Genomic DNA, 9,370 nt, shown 5'->3' with positions numbered 1-9,370 from the left:
CTTAGTTGGGATGCTGAATTGTTGTCTGGAGAGCAGAGTGGTTTCTGAGACTGGAATTGTACACTTTGTGGCAAGCAGGTTTCCTAGATCTGTGTCTGCTCCTTAATGCTACTGTGGGATAATTTGCAATCGGCAGGAAGTTGCTTAACTCTGACCACTTATTCTCCCTGCAGGATGACCCCAACAATCCTTCATGATGCTTTGCAGGCAGAAGCACACATGGGGAGCATGTGTTTGCCCATGCCTGCTCACAGTAGTTCTGCCCCAAGAGTACAGTTTGGCTAGCCATGCACTACATGACCACCTAGTCCTGTGACTGTATACAATGAATGAGCACAGTTTAAAAAATGGCATTGGTTAATCTTTCAGTGTTGTCTCTACAACAGACATAGCAGAAAAAGGGACAAGCTTGCCAGGACCATGAACCTGAAAGGGCGAGAGAAGTCACTTATATAGCCTTATATAATAGTTTGGGACGGTTGGTAGTTATTTATAGATCTAGTCTATGCGAGGAATTCCTTGCTGCAGTAGTACAGTACTAATGTTTCTTCGGTATCCGGGTCCCACTTTCTCTGAGGCACTAGGATATATACATACCGGTTTGAGAACTTCTGTAAAAGCAGGATGCTTACAGACACGTTACAAACAAGCACACCATTCTCTAGCTCCTTTTAATAAGTAACAACAAGTTTATTGTCCTGCAAGCCTTTCTAGGCATGAGCCTGTTTTGTCAGATGTGTGCAGTGGATACTGAAGGTGTTACATATTATGTGTCTGGGCTTGGGAAAAGGGAGTGGGGATCTGTCTGGTAAAGGAACACATCCTTGTTTTGGATAACACAGCAGCTACTCTTTAGGCATTGACTTTCTTCCATACTTCTTGGCTATAGGTTATATGGGACAGGCCATCCAAAGAGGCTGTTCTCACATGCAGGCAAACTGGGCGAACAAAGCCAAACCGAGGCTTGCCTGCGTGTGATCGCGTCTGATCCTTGCAGCGCCTCGGCAGCAAACCTGCCAAGCCAGCCACCCCTTTAGATGGGGTTAAGGGAGCTAGTGCTCTCTTAGCCCCACTTCTTCTTAATCATCTGCCAGCCCCGGCTGCTTGGGAGTCTGCGGGGCTCCCAGCCAGGGTGACAGGTCCCGGAAGAGGCAGCTGCACATCTGGGCACAATCTCTCTGCATCCAGACCAAGAGTGAGGATCTGTGGGGGAGGTAAGTTTTTTGAGGTTTCCTCCCCTGCCCCTCCAAGCCCTTTCTCATGGGTCATGAGAAAGGGCTACTGTGTATGTGTTCTAAGACATCTGAGCAGAGAGAGTGGTGAGACTCGGGGAGCAAGTTGAAACTACTGCTCCTCATTCTCACAAGATATTTTCCAAAGCAGATCCCTAATTGTGATAGGCATTGGGCAAATGAGAGGTTACTACACTACAGAAGGCCCAAAATGAGGACCCGGCAAGCAGCAACTAGTGGATTGAGGTTTTCAGCTTCTCAGCCCTGTCTGCCTGTACAGGATTGCTCCTTCACCCAATTGACTTCTACTGTTAGTGCTTGCGGGAGGGGCTTGCAACATTAATTACATTCTTCTCATGTTTGTTCAGATGTAGATACTTCTCAGATGTCTAAAACTGTCATAGATTGTTTTCTAAACCAGGCCAACTGGTGTCTAGGGGGAACCGTTCAAACACTGTCCACAATTTCTCCCTAGCCTCCTCTCATCACATCCAACCTGGCAAGATGCCACTTCTCAGCGGAGAGACACTCTTCCAAGCAGGAAATGAGAGGAATCTTGAGAGGTCTACTCTCTAGAAGAGAAGCAGCCTTCCCTACACATACACTTCTGGATCGGGAAAGCCTCTAGTGGGGATATCCTCACCCAACCATAGCAGTATAGCTGTGGAGAGTCTTGCACTACTTCTCCCAAATAAATTGCCTATCTCTAATGTAATTGGTCATCCAGGTGAAACAAAACCCAAGGTATTTCCTTTGAACTACACAGCAGCCTTCTAGGTATGAGCTAAATGGAGGTTTACAGAATCACAAATCTTGTTAAGGAGGTGGAGATGTGCACATGAAACTATTTATCCCACATTCTTATGATACAACAACTCAGGATCATGCAGTGAAATTGCTTGGCAAAAGATTCAGAACCGCTTTAAGGAAGAGCCATTTCACACTGTGCATAATTACATATATGACATTCACTTCCACAACGTGTACTGATGGTCATTTGGCTTAAATGGCTTAAAACAGAGGTTCTCAACTTTGAGCCCCAGATGATGTTGGACTACAACTCCCATCATCCCCAGCTATATTGGCATACCATTTATTAATTTAGTATATTTGTATACTATTCACGTCTCATTGTAGCTGGGAATGAAATCTGAACATTTAGGAAAGAGGGCTTGGAATATTCATAAGAGCAACTGGGTCCCATGGCTATGACCTTTAGTATATTGGGAAATAACATTTAAAACATTGACTCTAGCCCTATTCCAACATTATTCATTCATTCAGTTCATATACCATCCTTAAGTGGCTCAGGGCATTTTACATCAAAATAAAAAACACATAATAAAACAGAAAAAAATAAAACATTTAAACTAGATTAGAATTCATTAAAATTTAGATATTAAAAGGCAGGCTAAAAAGAGAGGTCTTTAAGGCTCTCCTGAAGGCCTCCAAGGAAGATAGTTCTCTCATATCCACAGGGAGTGTGTTTCTCAACCGAAGGGCAAGAACTGAGAAGGCCTGATCCCAGGTTGCCACCAGATAAACTGGTGGTATTCAAAAATGGACCCCTCCTGATTATCTTAATGAGCGGTAGGGATCTTGTAGAGAAGTTAACCCGGACCTAAGTCATTCAGGGCTTTAAAGGTATAACTAACTAACTAGCACTTAGTAAATAACTAGCACAAGTAAATAACTAGCACTTTGTACTTTGCCCGGAAACAAATCGGCAGCCAGTGCAACTGTTTAAGAACAGGCATAATGTGGCCTCTCTTGAGATTCCCCAGAGACCAATCTGGCTGCCGCATTTTGGACAAACTGAAGTTTCCACACTATATTATTACTTTATTTTATTAATTCAATTTATATTGCCCTTCCAAAATTGGCTTACGGCAGTATACAAAGGCAGCCCTACATAGAGTGCATTGCAGTAGTCCAACCTGGAGGTTACCAGCTGGTGTACCACTGTTTTCAGGTCATTCTTCTCAAGGAATGGGCAGAGTTGTCAAATCAATCACAACTGGTAAAAAGCTCTCCTGGCCACAGCCTCAACCTGAGACACCAGGCTGAGACCTGGGTTCAAAAATACACCCAAGCTACAAACCTGTTCTTTCTGGGAAAGTGTAACCTTGTCCAGAACAGGAAGTTCTAGCCCGTCTTGAAGATTATGACCCTCAACAATGAGCACCTCCATCTTGCTTGGATTCAGCTTCAGTTTATTATCCCTCATCCAGCCTATTACTGCCTGTAGGCAGGCATTTAAGGAGCTAATGCCATTTCCTGATATTGATGACAAAGAGAAATTGATTTGCATATCATCAGTATATTGATACCACTCAGCACCACATCCCCTGATGACCTCACCCAGTGCAGTGAGTTAAAATGTAGATGTTAAAAAGCATTGGTAATGGGATGGAACCCTGAGGGACTCAATATAACAGCTCTTGTTTTGAAGAGCAACTGTCACCAAGCACCACCGTCTGAAATCTACCCAAGACAGAAGTAGAACCACTGTAAAACAGTGCCTCCTATCTCCAACTCCCTCAGGCAATCCAGAAAGATACCATGGTTGATGGTATCAAAAGCCTCTGAGAGGTCCAAAAGAACCAGCAGAGTCACATTCCTCTGTCAATTCCCTGGTAAAGGTCATCTGTCAGGCCAAGGAAGGCTGTCTCAACCCCATAGCTTGCTCTAAAGCCATTTTGAAATGGATCTAGATAATCAGTTTCCTTCAAGACCACTTGGAGCTGGTCAGACATCACCCTCAGTCATTTTACCCAACGATGGGAGGTTGGAGACTGGCCAGAGCAGGCTTCATAAGAAGAGGTCTATCATTGCCTTTTTCAAACAAGGTGGCATCCTGCCCTCCCTCAGTGAAGTATTAATGATACCAACTGGGCTAGCTCCAACAATCTCCTTGCTGTTAGATTGTATAACATAACTGATGTGTGTTATATCAACACATGTGCAAACTACATACAGTGTATGTGCATACAGATTTGTATATAGTACAGCATTCACACATGCTCAGTACATGTACAGTAGTACACATCCTACCTGTATCCTGCATTTGAAGGGGGCCTACAGTCAGGTTCACTTTTTAAATCAACACACAGTCATTTACACAAACATCTAGCTGTGTACAGATACCTGTATGAATGTACAACATCATGTTTGAAAAGGGCTTTACTTCATGTGGATCTCCAAGCAGAATTCCATGTTCCAACATCAGGACTGCTTAGGAAGTGTCTTTTCATAAGCCCCAGAGATTGCTGTTTCAACCCTGCCCACCAGTCAAATGGTGCTTTCTGGAATATACACATTGCCCTTAGCTCTGTCCTTATGAGGAGGCCAAGGCTGTTCTTCCTATTTCAGAGTTTTTTATATTATTTTTATCTGATTCACCTTGAACACATATTTTAAACAAGACAAATGTTACAAAAACAAGGTAAAGGCTAGCCCAGTAGGGGAAATAAAGAAAGGTTCCATCAAAGCACAGCTGGAAGGAACATGATAGGTTTTATTAAAGTGTTTAAAACTCAGTTAAACATTCTGGCTGCATTTGCACATAATGCGGAACCACCGTTCCAATGAATCCATGGTTCCACCCCCAGCCCCGCTCTCCTGTCCTCATTTGGATGTAACCGAGAGCTCCCTATCTGCAGTCAGGGAGACTAAAGAGAAGAGGGGGACTGAATGTCTGGGCTTCCTTCTTGATTGAAGGAGAACCCCAGCCACCAATAGCAGCTGAAGCGAGTGAAGAGCTTCCTCCTTCAACTCTGGTTGCTGGACAGTGAGACTGTGGTGCCGCATTCAGACATAATGCTAGAAGCCCAGACCCAGAGGTCCAGGCAGCAAAACTCACTACAAACTGAAGGTACAAATCAGAGTCTGGGGAGGGAACCTTCTGGCAAAACTGGTTTTTAATTTAGACCAGAGGCCCCTTCAACAGCCAGCCACTCTGTATGGGACAAAGAGAGCCTGTTTCAGTAGTAATTCTCCCTGGTTTCTGAGCAAGTGTGGCAGATGCGATTGCAGCAGCAAAAGTGTGATCACAAAAGCAAACACATGATCTCATGTTTGCCAGGGGGAGGCCGACTGATGGACCCCTTTGGCACTTTCCTGACGACTTCAGGAAGTACAGCTCCTGATAAAGTGTGAATATTAGTTATGATTTGGTTATGTCTGGGTGGTGTTTTCCTGTATGCTCCATGAGAAAGGATGTTAAATGGGGGGGAGGGGTTGCAGAGCATTCACCTGGACCAAAGAGGAGGGAACATCCCACCTTCTGGCATGCTCAGCTCTGATACCGATGGGGAGGAAGACTTGAGTAGAGCTTGGCTCAACTTTGGGAACTCTTATCAAACCAAAGAGGGAGGAGAGTTGGCATTCCTTTCTCTTTTGTTTCTTAATGTTCAGGTGGGTCTGTACTGTATTTCATCTGCTTATGGCATAATGCAATCAGTGAGGGTATTTCCTTGGGTTTGTGGCAGGTCTTTTGCAAATGGACCTGACTGAGTAAATTGCCTTTTTAGGAAAACCCTTCCATCAGAACGACCACTTACCTGAAATGCAGTCAGTGTTTCTTTCCGAGCAAAATGGCTGAGGCTTGAGTTTAGGAAATACACTGAAGTATGCCCAAAATGGTAAAGCGAGTGGGTCTGGTAACAGGGTATCTGTCAGGCAGCATTCACCCGTACAAATCTACCAGGGCCCTTCTCCCATCATCTTGAGCCCTGCTTGCAGTGCTACCATTGGCTGAGATTCACTTGGCGGAGATAAGAGACAAGGCCTTCTCAGTTGTGGCCTCTCTGCTCTGGAATGCCCTCAGAAGAGCTTCACCGTGTTCCCTTCCTTAGGGTTTTTAAAAGACCTTCAAACTTACTTGTTTAGAGAGTCTTTTTTAATGTCTTTAATTACAATCTAATGGGTTTTAATTTTAAATTGGGTTTTAAATTTTAATTGGATCTGTTTTAATTCATTTTATTCTACATGGTGTTATTTGTTTTACTGGTTTAAAATGTCATACTGCTTTTATTGTTTTACTGTTGTGAGCTGCCCTGAGCAGTATTGTACTGGAGGGGCAGGACAGAAATATTTTTTAAATAAAATAAAAAAAAATAATAAAATAAAATAAAATAAAATAAAGGCTGATGCACCCCCCATGCACACAGACTTCAGCATGTTAAGTCGACATGCAGAGCTGGCTTAAATCAGCTTACTTCCAAGGACTTTGGCTTAAGCAGGGTTCAGACCAGGCTGGCTGTCTCTTGTCTTTGAGTCAGCATATGAGTCACAATAGAACTCATAAAAACACAGTTAACATGTGTCCCCAGCTCCATCCAGAATTCCTATGCACACTAATATAAGATCTGTCACATGTGTGGGTTTCCTTTTCACTTCAAATGGAAGTAAAGCTCTGCACATGCATAGCCTTGCACACCCTCAGTCCCTCTCCCACATGACCCATCACTTAAGTGTACTGGGAAGCCAACAGAAAGTGCAAAAACTGGATGTAAAATGAAATTAAAAGGGAAGGTGTGAATTCCTCCACTAGTGAAATGTGACTCACGAACTGATCAGGGAATGAAATGTGTTCTAAAGAAGGCTAGAGAAATTCCTCGGAAGCTCCCAACCATACCTAAGTTATGTGGCTACATTTCAGCTAAAGCACAATTCAGACCAATTCAGACATGCTTCCTCAAATGAAATATCCGAGGCATTTTGCAGGCAGCCAAAAGAGTTTCAAAACAATGAACATATTTCTCAGGGAGGGCACTCTGCACATTCCTAAAAACTACTGCTCAACTCCTCTTGGCGGCAAAGACCTGTTGGGACACTCATCTGCAAAATTGCTGTAGTATGGCCCGCATGGAACAATACCATTGATTGATGCTATCAGCAGGCACTGCAGCTAGTGGATCAAATATGGAATATATGGAATAGTACTTTTCTCTACCCAGCAGGTGATGCTCTTGGACTGATTTAGCCAGCATATGCCAAAGAAGCTACACTTTCTTCAAGGCCTTTTCCTGTGCACAGGTATTCTACAGACATGATGTTTGATGATCTAGATAGGAGCTTGGAGGAATCATCTGGGGGTTGTATGGAGTTGCCAGGGTGCAACCTGGGGACAGACCCAGTGTGCCTGTATATTCACAGCTGAATCAGAAGACAAAACAGCTGTTGCTCATTTGCCCTCCAGCCTTTCTTCCATCAAGTCCTCCTGCCTAAGTGCAAAATGTCTGGAGTCCTGCTCACCATGGCAGCCAGGTGGACGAAAGGCCAGGTGTGGGGGAAGGAAGCAGGCAGGCGAAGCCACAGCTGTCTCGCTTCCCAATCAAGCCATGAATTTAAAGCACAGGAGCAACTGCAGGGTTACAATCTGGCAGCCTTACAGGCAGGGCCGGCACGTCCATTAAGGCGAACTAGGCAGTTGCCTAGGGCGCCAAAATGGAGGGGGCGCCGCACTGGCCAGCCTGCCGCCCCCCCACCCCGAGCGGTCAGCCTGCAGGCCCCTGCCTGGCGGGGGAGAGCAAGGGGCCAAGAAGGCAGGACAAGGCAGCAGCCCTTTGTCTGGCGGCGGGGCGAGGTGGGGGACCCAACCCGGGGCTGCCGCCGCCCCCCTCCCAGGGCTCCCCCAGCCCCGCGCGGCTGGGGCCAGGCAGGCAGCAGCAGCAGGCCCCGACCAGCCCCCGAGGCAGCAGCAGCAGCAGCAGCAAGCAGGCGCCGCCGCCTCCTCCGGGGGCGGGGTGGGACTCAGCTCGCTCTCTCTGGCCGCGCTGCGCCTGCTGGACGGAGCAGTCCAGGCCTTGCGAGGACCGCCTTCGCCTCCTGCTCCAGAGGGAGCCCCCCGTGCGGAGGCTCCCACCGAAGGCCAGCCAGCGGGGGCACCTGCCGGGCAGCGGCCTGCTGCTGCTGCTGGGCATCCCGCAACCCTGGCCAGCCAGCCAGCCGCGCCTCTGGCGTGGCGGGGCTCCCCAGCCCGCCCCCGCGCCCTGCTTTGCCCAGCCTGCCAGTTGCGGCTGCAGGAGGAGGAGGAGGAGGAGGGCAACCACCCTCACCCCGGAGCCCCGACCGGCCACTGGGCGCCCCGGAGCCGCCGTCAGCAGCGGGCCGGCTCTGCTGAGTGACTCTCAGCACGGGAAGCCCGCCGCGGCTGAGTCGAGGGCCTCGGTGGTGGCGCCCGCCCAGCAGCAGCATGGCAGTTGCACGCTGAGGAGCTCGCGGGGCGCACGGCGACGACGCCGGCACAAGCAGCAGGAGGGCGGAAAGCAGCGCCTGCTTGGTCGGCCGCGGAGGAGAGGCCTGCAAGGAGGAGGCTGAGGCCGCTGCTGCCGCCGCCTGCAAGAAGGCTGCCCCCCCGCCCCGCACACTCAGCGGGCTGCCGCTGCTCCCTCTCTGGTGGGGGGGGGTAGGGTTAGGGTTGTGGGTGGCACAGAGACATCAGGCAAGAGGGCTGCAGAAACCAGCAGCCACAGCCCCGGGAGAGCCTGGCAGTGCCTGGTGGCCGGCAGTAGCCAAAGGGCCACCAGCTCCATGGCAAGACACCACCACCTCCCCCCAGCCCCCCTGGACCCAGCCAGCTGGCTCACTGCGGGGAGAGACTGCCCAGAAGGGTCCCCCCGCATCCCTACTGCCTCTCATCCCATTGGCTCCCCTGGCTGCCTAGCTCCTGCAAGTCTGCTCCATGGGCCCCACATTAGGGAGGTGCATGGAACTGGCCTGGGGTAACTTTAAGGGCAGGGGAGGGTGCACTTCTCTCCCCTTCCCGCGCTCGATTTCCTAAAAGTCCGTTGGGCTGGCATCGTGCCACCCTGTTGCCCCCTTTACCAGATGGAACTGGAGGTACTCAACATATCTGTGCGCGTTGGGTGCATGTGCAACGCATACAGGCTGTCGAGTACTTCCAGTTACATCCGGTAAAGGGGGCAACGCTGCTGCCCCGATGAGCGCTGGCGGGGAGGGGATTTCAAATTCTGTGCTTTTCATTCTTCCTATAATACATCTGTGTTTGAAATATGATTGGCCGGGGGGGGGGGGGGAGAAGGTGATCTCGCCTAGGGCGCAAAATACCCTAGCACCGGCCCTGCTTACAGGTTGTACAAATAAAATCAGGCTGTCAGCAAAAAGCATGCAAA

This window comes from Hemicordylus capensis, chromosome 5, assembly GCF_027244095.1.
Source record: "Hemicordylus capensis ecotype Gifberg chromosome 5, rHemCap1.1.pri, whole genome shotgun sequence".
NCBI classification, from domain to species: Eukaryota; Metazoa; Chordata; class Lepidosauria; order Squamata; family Cordylidae; genus Hemicordylus; species Hemicordylus capensis.
The sequence above is the reverse complement of the archived record's forward strand: the minus strand, read 5'-3'. Positions refer to the sequence as shown.